Genomic DNA, 14,842 nt, shown 5'->3' on the forward strand with positions numbered 1-14,842 from the left:
TCCCACGCTTGGAGTGTCATTACCTCAGACCCGTGGGTCCTCTCCACGGTCAAGGGATTTCACATAGAGCTCACGGGGTCCCCCTACCTTGTTCCCTCCCCGCCACTTGTCCCCCTGTCACACACAGCTTGCGCTCTGGTCGACGCGGAGTTGTGCTCCCTCAGACAGAAGCGGGCGATAGAACGAGCGTCCCCATCACGTGGGGCGGTGATCAGCAATATCTTCCTTGTCCAGAAGAAGGGTGGACAGATGAGGCCAGTTATCAATCTGCGCGCGCTGAATGCGGTAGTTCGCTACCGGCATTTCAAAATGGAGGGGATCCATCTTCTTCGGGACTTGTTAGTTCCTGGGAACTGGATGGTAAAGCTGGACCTGAAGGATGCCTACCTGACGGTCCCAGTGGCCACTCACTCCAGGGACCTGCTCCAGTTCAGGTGGAACGGCGAGGTCTGGAGGTTCACCTGTCTGCCATTCGGACTGTCTTCAGCTCCTTGGTGCTTCACCAAGTTGCTGCGTCCGGTCGTGTCATGGTTGAGGACTCGGGGCGTCCGCCTAATCAGTTACCTGGACGACATCCTTCTGATGCACGAATCCAGGGTGGGGTTACTGGAACATCTCCAGTGGACGTCGGATTTGCTTTCAGATCTCGGATTCCTCCTCAACATAGAGAAGTCCTGCCTCATCCCGGCTCAGAGGATGGAATTCTTAGGATTCACGGTGGATTCTCTCTCAGAGTCCCTCAGTCTGCCGACGGCAAAGTTGCGGGCGATCCGCAAAGAACTGAGACATGCGCTCCTCATACCCCATCTCTCATTGCGTCATCTGGCCCGCATCATCGGTCTGTTAGCCTCGTCCATCCAGGCAGTGTTTCCAGCCCCGTTACATTACCGTGCGCTCCAGCGTCTGAAGATCGCCGATCTTCGGACCGGTGCATCCTTTGCGGACGCGGTGGTCCTGGGTTCGGAGGCCCGAGAGGAGTTGAGTTGGTGGATCGCCAATCTGGAGGCGTGGAACGGCAGGGCGATTTTCGGCTCCCTGCCAGAGTTGACCATAGAATCAGATGCGAGCCTCCAGGGTTGGGGCGCCCATTGCAATGGTGTATCTACGGGAGGCCCCTGGTCAGCGGAGGAGTCCCTCCTGCACATCAATGCTTTGGAGCTCCTGGCAGGATCTTTCGCGGTGAGGAGTTTTCCAACGGGATCGCCAACGCTTGCATCAGGTTACGTATGGACAATATATCAGCAGTCCAGTATGTCAACCGTTTGGGGGGTACTCGCTCAGCGACGTTGGCTCGTCTGGCCAAAGACTTTTTGACATTTTGCCTATCCAGAGACATCATGGTCCAGGCGGAGTACCTACCGGGGCTGAACAACGTCCAGGCGGATTGGAACTCGCGCTACCTATCGGATGGCAGCGATTGGCAATTGGACCCTCTGGTCTTCTCAGCAATCTCGGAATTGTGGGGTCCGATGTCTATCGACCTGTTCGCTTCACGGCTGAACAGACAGCTCACCCGGTTTTACAGCTGGCGTCCGGACCCGGAAGCATTAGCAGTGGATGCGTTCCTCCAGGATTGGTCGGTATCCCGCCTGTACGCGTTTCCCCCATTCTCGATGATTCCGAGGACACTCTTGCAGGTGATTCGTCAGCAGGCGGACCTAGTTCTGGTGGTACCGTTCTGGGGGTCTCAGGTCTGGTTCCCCTCGTTGCTGAGGATTCTAGTGGAGATTCCTGTACTTCTCCCGACCCGATCGGATCTCCTCCACAACCCTCTGGGACTACAACATCCCCTTCTACTCGACGGATCCCTGCGGCTGCTGGCATGCCGGATCTCCGGACACCTGGATCGTTCGAGGGAGTTTCGGCAGCAACTCGACAGCTATTGGACAGTGCATGGGCTCCCGGCACTAGGAAGTCGTACCGGGCAGCCTGGAGAACTTGGGCTAACTGGTGCGTGGAATGGGACTTGGATCCCGTTTTGGCACCTGTAACCCACCTGCTAGATTTTCTCACCTCTCTCTTCGAGGCGGGGAAGGCATATCGGACCATTAACCTTTTTAGGTCCGCTATCTCTTCTACCCATGCGGGCTTCGAGGGAGTCGCGGCTGGCCAACATCCGTCTGTTTCTCGCCTTTTAAGGGGGGCTCGTTTATCTCGTCCCCCGCGTCCTCGTTTTTCCACAACATGGGACGTGTCCCTGGTCCTTACCTTCTTGTCCTCCTGGCCCGGGAACTCTGACCTCACAATTAGGCAATTGACTGCAAAATTGTTGGCGTTGTTTTGCCTTATTTTGTGCAAGAGGGTCTCGGATGTGAGGGCTCTTGATCACGACGCGCGTTCCTTCACCCCGGAGGGGGTTACTTTCAACATCTCGCGTCGCACAAAGACCAGCATACGTTTCGTGTCCTACCCCAGTTTTCCTGACTCTCCGATCTTATGTCCAGTGGCGTGCCTTAAAGAATACGAGTCTAGGACGCTGGCGCATCGGTCTCCGGCCAGTTCTCAGCTGTTCATTTCTATTCGTCATCCTTTTGGACCGGTTTCTAGTCCCACATTAGCACGCTGGCTTAAATGGGTTATGTCATTAGCGGGTGTGGACACGTCTGTCTTCACGGCCCATTCTGCGCGTGGGGCCTCTGCCACCGCCTTGGCGGTGTCGGGTGCCAGATTAGAGGATGTTATGCGCCTGGCGGATTGGTCCAATGTTACCACTTTCAGGGAGTTCTATTTCCGTCCTCCACCTAATTTATTTGCTTCAATCATTGACGGGCTTTGAACTTGCAATACGAAGCCTCCGTGTCTTGCTGTAAAACTTAATGATTTTCCTATTTCATGACGTAAAGTCATAGTTTTATTAAAGACACGGAGGCGAGTATTGCCCACCCTATTCCCTCCCTTGGGGTTTTCTCGCAGTTTTTGTTACAGGGGTCATGCATCATTACCTCTATGTATTATTAACCTTTTAAGTTATTGTGTTTTAGGTTTTATTGTCCTAATGTTGTTGCATTGACATTGTATTTCATGTTTTTGATTACAATTCTTATTGTGTTCGGTCACTTGTCACCGGTTTTCCAGTGGCGAAGGTGACGTCTGTACATTCTGCCTTGAGAGTTTGTTTCACCTAGGCCTATGGTCTGTTTTATTTTTCCAGGATGAAGTCTTTCCGTTACAGGATGCCGTGTTTTCCGGAGGATATGTTCTACAGTTTAGCCTGATTGGCTAGTTGATTACGCTTCTGGGCGTTGGACTGCTGTTCCAGTTAAAGTTTGGAGTCATCGTTGTGATGTTCGTGATGTCGGTTCAGTTCGGAGTTACCGTTGGGATGTTCGGGATGTCAGCACCAGATGTTCAAAGGAAGAGGAAGTCACAGAGGAAGAGAGGCCTATTATAGGGGCCAGTGGGGAGGGACCTTGGTTGCTATGGTTCCTTATATGTAAATTTTTTCTCTTTGCTGCTATTGGTGGTTCAGTAAAGAAGGAGAAAGCAATACTCGCCTCCGTGTCTTTAATAAAACTATGACTTTACGTCATGAAATAGGAAAATCATTAAGTTACATCCTGTATTATACTCCAGAGCTGCACTCATTATTCTGCTGGTGCAGTCAATGTGTACATACATTACTTATCCTGTACTGATCCTGAGTTACATCCTGTATTATACTCCAGAGCTGCACTCACTATTCTGCTGGTGCAGTCACTGTGTACATACATTACTTATCCTGTACTGATCCTGAGTTACTTCCTGTATTATACTCCAGAGCTGCACTCACTATTCTGCTGGTGCAGTCACTGTGTACATACATTACTTATCCTGTACTGATCCTGAGTTACATCCTGTATTATACTCCAGAGCTGCACTCACTATTCTGCTGGTGCAGTCACTGTGTACATTCATTACTTATCCTGTACTGATCCTGAGTTACATCCTGTATTATACTCCAGAGCTGCACTCACTATTCTGCTGGTGGAGTCACTGTGTACATACATTACTTATCCTGTACTGATCCTGAGTTACATCCTGTATTATACTCCAGAGCTGCACTCACTATTCTGCTGGTGCAGTCACTGTGTACATACATTACTTATCCTGTACTGATCCTGAGTTACATCCTGTATTATACTCCAGAGCTGCACTCACTATTCTGCTGGTGCAGTCACTGTGTACATACATTACTTATCCTGTACTGAACCTGAGTTACATCCTGTATTATACTCCAGAGCTGCACTCACTATTCTGCTGGTGCAGTCACTGTGTACATACATTACTTATCCTGTACTGATCCTGGGTTACATCCTGTATTATACTCCAGAGCTGCACTCACTATTCTGCTGGTGCAGTCACTGTGTACATACATTACTTATCCTGTACTGATCCTGAGTTACATCCTGTATTATACTCCAGAGCTGCACTCACCATTCTGCTGGTGCAGTCACTGTGTACATACATTACTTATCCTGTACTGATCCTGAGTTACATCCTGTATTATACTCCAGAGCTGCACTCACTATTCTGCTGGTGCAGTCACTGTGTACATACATTACTTATCCTGTACTGATCCTGAGTTTCATCCTGTATTATACTCCAGAGCTGCACTCACTATTCTGCTGGTGCAGTCACTGTGTATATACATTACTTATCCTGTACTGATCCTGAGTTACATCCTGTATTATACTCCAGAGCTGCACTCCCTATTCTGTTGGTGCAGTCACTGTGTACATACATTACTTATCCTGTACTGATGCTGAGTTAGATCCTGTATTATACTCCAGAGCTGCACTCCCTATTCTGCTGGTGCAGTCACTGTGTACATACATTACTTATCCTGTACTGATCCTGAGTTTCATCCTGTATTATACTCCAGAGCTGCACTCACTATTCTGCTGATGCGGTCACTGCTGGAAACAGAAAGCTCTGTCTGCTGTGCGGCGGCTGATCGGTGGGGGTGCCCCTTTATCACTTTACCAGAAATAAGAAACAACCAAACATAACTTTAACCTGTTTTTATTTTGGGGTAAATGCCCCTTACAGTCGCCCTGCACTGAGGAGCCCCCGGAGGGGGCAGAGGCCGCGGTGGTTCTGATCTCGGCTCTTTAATGGCTGCTCTATTCACCAGATAATATCCTGACTCCAGGGAGCGCAGTGTAATGTCGACTCTTCCCCCTAATTAGCATTTGCTCATTTGCATACAATTATCCGGTAATCCTGCTGAGTTGAGAACGACTCTCGCTGACTGTGAGGTCTCACCCCTAATGATATTTATTTACAATCTCCAGCGTGTAAACCGCGCGTCTCGTTAAACGATTCCCATCTTACGCCAAAGTGCATCCCCCTGTGACTGGGAGCCGGGGCCACTTCTGTATAATTGTTGCCGATTCAGATCATGCATCCATGATCGCCACTGCAGCTCCCTCTAGTGGACGACTATGGAAGTGCAGCGCTGTCTAATTTTCACTGTGGAGGATCACGACTTCTACGACTATGGAGATTGTATATATGGCCAATGTCGTCATAATGTACAGGAAAAGCCCCGCCCCTCGCCGGTCAGTGTATGCACACGTCATAACAGGAGCTGAAAGCAGCAATAGATTCTGGCACGAGACCCGGGCCAACGAGATTTCACTCATCCCATCTCGTCTTATGACTTCACGTAGTCCCGGCAGGAATTTGTGCTATAATTCATGTTATTTTATGTGAAAACGTCCCCGTGAGCAGGTACGACCCTGTTCACATCACGTTAGTGGCCTCCAATTAGCGCATTACACTAAACGTGTCCATAGGATTCCATCAGTGACCTACCTACCGAAGAGGCCGATCCCACAACTGCTGCGGGGCCCGGACCGGAACGGTCTCTCCTGTTCCCCAACATGGATTTACTACATTTTCCAGCCGCCACTAGAGGGAGCTCAGTGCAAAGAGATTTACAGCTTACACTGAAGTCAATGGTAACTGTGTAAATTCCTAGGCGTGAGCTCCCCCTAGGGGCGGCTGAGGACAGTTCTATAATACACTTAGAGCTCTGGGGGGGGGGGGGGGGGGGGGGGGGGGGGGGGGGGGGGGGGGGGGTTATCAGCGTATTTATGGCAGTTTTATGGTATAAATTAGACATATGGCGGTCAGAATGAGCGCCATCTTTATGAGGCACCAGTTCCACTTTTTAGAGGGGATGAGGTGGAGGGCGATTTTTAAATTATTATTTTTTATCAGTTTTGACCGGTAAAATAATTTGGGGCACACTACAGCCCTAGGTACTGCCGTCTACACCTCCACTTCTTCTTGCTGCTGAGGCGTTTCTGACCTCGCACCAGTCAAAGCTGGAGGCCGACCTCGCAAAATTCCAACTGTGGCCACCTGTGCCAAGGGCATTCTGCCGGCCGACAGTTCTGGCCACAACTTTGCAATTAAAGGGGCGGTCCTGGGGCATGAAATGGATTTTATAAAGAGCTAAAATGGGTTATTCTATCCAATGAATCATTTCCCACCCTATCGATCCCCTGGCGCGGCCATAACTGCTCGACACAGTCACTGGCCGCAGTGGTGTCCCGCCTCCGTGAGTGGAATAGAGGTCAGCGTGGACCAAAGACGCCTCAGGGACTGGTCAGGCGAGTGGTACTAAGTTTTTTTTTTAACCCATTATAACCTTGAAAAAAATAATCCCACTGAACAACCCCCCCCCTTTAGTGCTGCTCGATTTCAGCTCCTTGTGTCCTGTCCCCGGCTTCTACTTGCGTGGACGTGGTCAGCGGTGACGTGTCCCCAAGCAGCATGTGACCGATCACAGTGAAGCCAGGCATTGGCTGCTGCGGCGCATGTGACCCCCCCCCCCCCCCCCCCCCGACTGCGCAGGGAGGTGCGGTGAAGACAGGCCGGACCCATGGGGCAGAATAATTCCAGCTCTCCTCAAATATGAAAGACTAGTGGAGACTTTACTGTAACATTTCTGAAAGGCTCCGCGGCCATGTTCAAAGCGTTTCGGATCGCAGCGGTCGTATCCTTACTCAGGGCCCGGACAATACTTGTATCAAGCACAATTTAACCCCTTAGTGACCGCCGTGTTTTGGGCCTTTATAACCAAGCAATTGTTACAGTGATTTTATAATTGTCTGATAACTTCGATCGAACCGTAAACCTTTACTTTTGGCTACATGCGCACGACGTTGAAGTTGTTTTTCTGTGCGTCCGTTCCGTTTTTTTTGGCTGATCGGATGGTTACCCATGCATTTCTATGGAGCCGTCGTTAAAATTGCGGTGTAGTCAACCATTTCTTTTCCACGTCCGCTGTCCGTTTTTCCCGTCCGCAAAAAAAAAAGTATTGCATGTCCTATTCTTGTCCGCAATAAACTTTTTGCGGACCCATCGAAATCAATGGGTCCGCAAAAAAATGCGGATGACCAACGGAAGCCATCCGTATGTCATCCGCATCAGTTTTTTTTTGCGGATGGTTGCTGGGAAACCTGTATATATTACATTTCAAGGATTACAGCCTTCAGGGTTTTTTTTGCGGACTGCAGACACACGGAAACACAACCTGCAAAATTTGCAGACAAACGGAACGGATGTAAAAAAAAACAGGAACACGGATCCGCTATTTGTGGACTGTTGTGTGCATGTAGCCTTTACATTCTGCGTCTGCTCCATGTTCCTATATATAGTCATGCTATGTCTGTATCCTTCTCTTACTCCCATTATACCGACTGAGCCATGGAACCTCGAGCTGAACGTAGAGCCCGTCGAGGTCTCCAGGTTGAGTCCTGTGTTTGGGGGGAGTCACACACAGGTTTTTGGGGTTTGTTGCACCATGTGTGGTAGGGTCTGATTTATTTGTTGTTTCCACATGGTCAGGTTCGGTGTAATGGGGTTGTAGAGCAATGCATTTACGCGCCATGAATAAGGATTCTTCAAAGAACGTTGTCATAGAGTGATCCCAAGTATCCTCATTCAACATTCCCAACAGGCATATCTCAGGTGTACATTCCACCCTAACTGGCACCAGACCTGATAGAAAAGATGTCACCTCTTCCCAGAATTTAGCAATCGGGCCGCATTTCCAAATCATGTGCCAGAAATCTGCCCCCACTTCCCCGCATCTGGGACCGGCGGTGGACGATGCTCTGCCCATTAACATCCTAGTTGGTGTCAGATATGTTGGATGTATAATTGTATTCGTTTATTATTGGCTGCTGGTGATAATAAAGTGGTTCTACCTTCGTCTGTGAGTGTGGGTATCAGTCACGGACCCTTGCCTGTACCAGATGTGAATATATCGCCGATACTAGCCCTCTGGGTCCTTGGGTTTTACCTACTCCTATGAGTGGGTATTTAGAGACCATGGGGTTGGCATTTGGGAGTTTACTCTGTATAACTGAACGTAGTTGTACGTATGAGAAAAAAAGAGTTTGAGTGATATTTCTGGGATAATGTTTCATATCTCATTAATACTCCCCGATCATATAAGTCTCCGAGAGTTTTGACCCCCATCTGCCATCTGTCTGTCCCCATTACCACCTGCAATTGTGGTAACGATTGGTTGTCCCACAGGGGAACATCTGAGACAATCTCTGTAAAACGAGATAATGTTTTGGCTTCTCTCCAAGATGTTTGTGCCAGCCTACGTAATGGCAACAACGGCTTCTGAAATTTAGGGGGCATTTCCAGGACTGACCAAAGAGTATTGCAGTTCAGATCGTCTTTTAGGAAATATTTCGAGGCGGGTAGTTCCTCCGAGGAGTACCAAGTGCTAATAGGCCTCAATTGGCCTGCCAAGTAATACAGGTGGCAGTCCGGTAACGCCATACCTCCCTCCGTTTTAGGTCTTTTCAATGTATCCATGCTTAATGTATCCATGCTTTCTGCAAAGAGCGCTTTGGGTATACCAGTCTCCGAGTGTTGAAGGATATAGAGGGCCTTTGGGAGTATAATCATTTTGACTAAATTGATGCGTCCTGCCACGGAAATGGGCAGAGTCTTCCAATTTTAAAGTTTATTCCGTATATGCCTAATTAAGGGGAAAATATTAAGTGATAGGGCCTGAGAGTGTTTTTTGGTAATGTGTACTCCTAAGTATTTGAAAGTGTCCACTACTTTGAGCCTCTCCACATGGGATGAGCCAGTACAATTTGTCTTGCCCAGGGGCATATAAACTGATTTCCCTCAGTTAATTTTTAGACCCAGAAACTCTCCAAACTCATTTATCAGCCCCGTTGCGCCCCTAAGAGATGCACTGGGTGATGACAAATAAAGAATCATATCGTCCGCATATAGTCCTATACGGATTTCTCTCTCTCCCAGTTTCACCCCTGTTATATATTGTTGCTATTTCTCACTTTTATTGTAAGGGTCTCGATTGCTAGTGCAAATAGAAGTGGCGACAGGGGGCATCCTTGTCTCGTACCTCTGTGAAGAGGGAAGGTCTCCGATAGTTCCCCATTTATTAGTAGTCTGCTTATCGGGTTACAATATATGATTCCAGTAGGACCGCAAGGAGGGTAGCTAGTAATTGTGGGACCATTACCTCTGCATATTTAGTACAGACCAAAAGTTTGGACACACCTTCTCATTCAAAGAGTTTTCTTTATTTTCATGACTATGAAGGCATCAAAACTATGAATTAACACATGTGGAATTATATACATAACAAACAAGTGTGAAACAACTGAAAATATGTCATATTCTAGGTTCTTCAAAGTAGCCACCTTTTGCTTTGATTACTGCTTTGCACACTCTTGGCATTCTCTTGATGAGCTTCAAGAGGTAGTCCCCTGAAATGGTCTTCCAACAGTCTTGAAGGAGTTCCCAGAGATGCTTAGCACTTGTTGGCCCTTTTGCCTTCACTCTGCGGTCCAGCTCACCCCAAACCATCTCAATTGGGTTCAGGTCCGGTGACTGTGGAGGCCAGGTCATCTGGCGCAGCACCCCATCACTCTCCTTCATGGCCACTCGTTTTTCTTTACTTAGCTGCTTTTTTCTTGCCATAATACAAATTCTAACAGTCTATTCAGTAGGACTATCAGCTGTGTATCCACCTGACTTCTCCTCAATGCAACTGATGGTCCCAACCCCATTTATAAGGCAAGAAATCCCACTTATTAAACCTGACAGGGCACACCTGTGAAGTGAAGACCATCTCAGGGGACTACCTCTTGAAGCTCATCAAGAGAATGCCAAGAGTGTGCAAAGCAGTAATCAAAGCAAAAGGTGGCTACTTTGAAGAACCTAGAATATGACATATTTTCAGTTGTTTCACACTTGTTTGTTATGTATATAATTCCACATGTGTTAATTCATAGTTTTGATGCCTTCAGTGTGAATCTACAATTTTCATAGTCATGAAAATAAAGAAAACTCTTTGAATGAGAAGGTGTGTCCAAACTTTTGGTCTGTACTGTACGTCTTTAGGAAGTCCATCAGGACCTGGTGATTTCCCTTTATTAAGGTCTGTTATGGCTTGTGTTATTTCGTCTAAACTAATTGGTTTGTCTAACTGGGCACTTTGTGTTGTAGTGAGCCTGGGAAGAGGAATATCCTCCAGATGTTTAGCCATCTCTGCTTCCGACGCCGTGATACTAGATCTATACAAGTCTTGGTAAAATTGTGTAAACGTCTGGAGGATTCCATCCTGCTTGTTTAGTACTTGGCCAATAGGATTCCTGACTGATAATATTGTTGAAGAGGGCGAGTTATGACGGATAAGTTGGGCCTATAATTTAGCTGACTGATTACCTAGTTCACATGCGGTCTGTTTCATAAAGAATACGTTCCTATCTGCCTTGTCTTGGAGTATGGTTAGGTATTTCCTACCTGCTTGGAGCCAGGCATTTCTATTAAAATCTCAGATGTTGGACATATTGTTGTTCCAGTACATTACACTGAGCTTCCAGCTCCATCTCCAGGCGTTTGGTGTCTTTTTTTATATAGGAAATACTAGTGTGTAGGGACCCCGTATTGGCCTCATCTGCATGTACTGCCAAAAATTATTTTAACTGATGTGCAGTTCCATCTGCCGAGCCGAGCAGGCCCAGCCAGAACGGATGTATACTCATTCTGTACATGACGGAGGGTGTTCCACGCATTATATTGCCTAGTATTGGAGAGTGGTCTGATATTCCTCTAGCTAAACATGATATGGAGCATAGGTTCACCATGGTTATCTCATTTCCTAGCATGCAGTCTATTCGGGTTAGGGAATTATGGCTTCCACTATGACAGGAATAGACCTTGTCTCTGGGGTGTGTAATTCTCCAAAGGTCAAGCCATCTAAACTCAGTCAGAAATCTGTTGAGTCGCGACGGACTTCTTGCTCCCAACAGATCCTCTGTATCAATTTGGCGGTCTAACGAGGGGTCCAGTGTCCTATTTAGGTCTCCCATACATATTATTCTAGAATGTGGATAGGCAGCAGCAAAAGTGGCCGCTAAGCGTAATATTCGCTTAGATCCGGGGGAAGGTTATAAATGCATAATAATGTGTACTGTACATTGTCAGAGAGTGAACAAAGACATATCTGCCTTACGAATCAACAGCTAAGTCTTAATAGGGACACTCCTCGTGATGACGAGGTGTGATATGAGTGTTCAGCCCATTGAACCCAAGGTTTATGTAGGACCCTGGAGGTGGCATTGACCAGATGCGTTTCTTGAAGACACAGAATTTGTGGACCAGCGTTTCTAAAGGCAAAAGCCATGGATCTCTTCTGCGGAGTACCCAGTCCCCCGACATTCCACTAAAGTATTTTTAACTCAGCCATGGATTCCGACTAGGGCTGCAGTAAACGATTATTTTAGAAATCGAGTATTCTATCGATAATGTTTTGCGATTAATCGAGTAATCTAGCAAGATAACATGAATTAATAGACTGTTTTCCTTTTATAAAAACTCATCAGACCCCCTACCATCAGTCCCCAACACCCTTTGTTCTCCCCTGTGCCCAAGTGCATCAGTTCCCCCCAGTGCCATCAGCTACGTTCCCCCAGTGCCATCAGCTGCACCCTCAGTGCTACCAGCTGCCCTCCCAGTGCCACCAGGGCCCCCCAGCTTTCCCCCCCAGTGCTACCAACTTCCCCCCAGTGCCACCAGCTTGCCCCCTAGTGCCAACTGCACCAGCTTGCCCCCCAGTGCCACCAACTGCCCCTTAGTGCCACCAGCTTGCGCCCCCAACTGCCCTAAAGTGCCACCATCTCCCCCTCCTAGCCATGTCCCTAGCAACAGTACTTACCTTTCCTGCAGGGGCGCTGCTCCACAGCTCCTCCATCTTCTTCTCTGCGCGCTGCACTGACATCCTGACGTCACACAGCGTGGAGTCATAGTGTGCGTTTACGTGCAGCGTGGTGCGGGCCGGCGGGTGACCACGGAGCGGTAAGTAATAGTAAGCGCTTCACTCTCACTCTGTGGTCACATAAAACAAAATTTGCATCGAGAATTTTTTTGTGTCAAATTACTCTATTAAATTGAGTAATTGTTTCAGCCCTTGTTCAGAGGCAGATACGTGTTGTCAATCATGGAGCGCAGTGCAGCGAGTGTAACCGCATGCAACAGTAATATATAAAGACCTGCATATGAACTACAAAACGACAACATTATTTAGATTCCCAAACTGTAGGCCAGTAAGACCGGGATTCTTCTGCCTGTGATGACACAAGCTGGCTGCAGCCACAGCAATAGTTTAACCATTCAACTGACCTATATCTTGAACAATAATGAAAATTTGATTAATTATTCAACCTATTCGGCTATCTGGATCTTAGCAAACAAACCAGACCAGTACGTTGTCTGCAGCGAATGGCATTATCTCAAATACAGCTAAATCTCAGCGTCTCGGGGATCTTCTCCGTTGGTTCAGCTGCTCTGAAGCTTCTCCAGGGGAGGTAGAAAAGACTGCCCTGTCGCCGTCCAGCACTCGGAGTCTTGCAGGATAGCCCATGGAATATGGGACGCTTGCTTCTCTCAGGCGTCTCTTTACATCCATAAATGTAGCTCGCTGCTTCTGAGGTTCCATGGAGAAGTCTGGGAATATAGAGACTTTAGCGCCATCTACTTTGATTTCTTGTCGTCTTCTAGCCAGGGCCAGTATTTTATCTCTGTCTTTGCAGTTAGGGACCTAGCTAGCATGGGACGAGGTGGGGCCCCTGGTGGTGGTGGTTTTGCCGGTACTCTGTGTGCCCGTTCTACCGCGTAGGCCGATGAAAACTCTTCTTTTATCCATTTTTCTATGAACACATCCGGCGCTCGGCCTTCCACAACCCAATCATTCTGATGTTATTTCTCCTGAGCCTGTTCTCTAGGTCATCACCTTATTGTTTCCAGAGCTCCGCTTTGGTGTTTAAGTCAGTTATTGATGGCGGTACCGCGGCAGTGACATCCTCTATGCGAAAGATACGCTCGTCGGTATGCTGGACTCTTTCCCGCAGATTGTGGAGATCTTGGCGTAGCAGCCCCAGGTCTAGCTTCCCTGTGAGGGATCTCCTGCATGGCTTCCAGGACCTGGGCTGTTACTTGTTTGAGTGTGAGCTCCTCATTAGCTCCCTCAGAGGATGTAATGGGCGCTGGTAAATCTGAAGCAGTACTTGCTCTGGTGTGGACATTTCGCTGCAGTAATGGTGACCGCGATCCTTCTTCTGGTTGTCTAGTCAATACACGCAGTTTTCCAACAGCGCTCTGTGTTTTTTGCGGCCCCATTGTTATATCAGGATGTCTATCTGTCATAAGAAGTAGTGAAGGAAATTCTGATCAGGCGCAAAATCACTGGTTCAAGTCGGTCTCTGTGGGTGAATCTTCTTTAAATACATAACAAACAAACGTACATAGAACAACGCCTTTCGGGGCTCAGAAAGTCCCCTTCATCAGGTTTATAAGTAATTACTTAATCCGCATCACGGATTACTGAAATGCGAACAGACAGATTTAAATCGACGGGTGCGTGTGCTGTCCGCAGAAAATGCGGACAGCACACGTCGGTGAAAAATGGAAATGTGAACGAGGCCCTGGGAGGGACAGCAGGATGGGGAGGTTGATAGAAAAGCTGAGAAATCGCACACGTCCGTAACAAACTCTGCAGAGACGAGACACAGCGGAAAGAATCGGTCATGGCGGTCTGGGTCAAACGGAGGAGAAGAGGAAACGATGAGAGAAGGTCTGGACGGAGATGTCCCTGGATGTAACAGCTATGTGGTGCTGTATTCTCCTGGATGCAGAGCCGGCTCACTACTGTCACCTGCGTCTCATCTTCTCCTCTAAGTTTTTTATTTTACTTTACGTATTTTAATGTAATTTGGCTCCTAGGTGTTTGCTCTTAGTCTGGAGCACCGATTTGTCAGATTCAGAAACCCCCAGGATAAAATAAACCACAGTGTTACCTTTCCTGATTGTTCTGCAAAGAACCTACATCCAATGCATGAACCTCACCTGCAGCGCCCCCCTGTGACAGGAGACCCTCACACATATACAATTATCCAACAGGTGCATCTCTAAACTACCCCCCTATAGGGGCAGGGGCATCTCTAAACTAATCCCCCTATAGGGGCAGGGGCATCTCTAAACTAACCCCCCTATAGGGGCAGTGGCATCTCTAAACTAACCCCCCTATAGGGGCAGTGGCATCTCTAAACTAACCCCCCTATAGGGGCAGTGGCATCTCTAAAACAACCCCCTATAGGGGCAGTGGCATCTCTAAACTAACCCCCCTATAGGGGCAGGGGAATCTCTAAAACAACCCCCTATAGGGGCAGTGGCATCTCTAAACTAACCCCCCTATAGGGGCAGGGGAATCTCTAAAACAACCCCCTATAGGGGCAGTGGCATCTCTAAACTAACCCCCCTATAGGGGCAGGGGAATCTCTAAAACAACCCCCTA

Source organism: Bufo bufo, chromosome 9, assembly GCF_905171765.1.
Source record: "Bufo bufo chromosome 9, aBufBuf1.1, whole genome shotgun sequence".
NCBI lineage: Eukaryota > Metazoa > Chordata > Amphibia > Anura > Bufonidae > Bufo > Bufo bufo.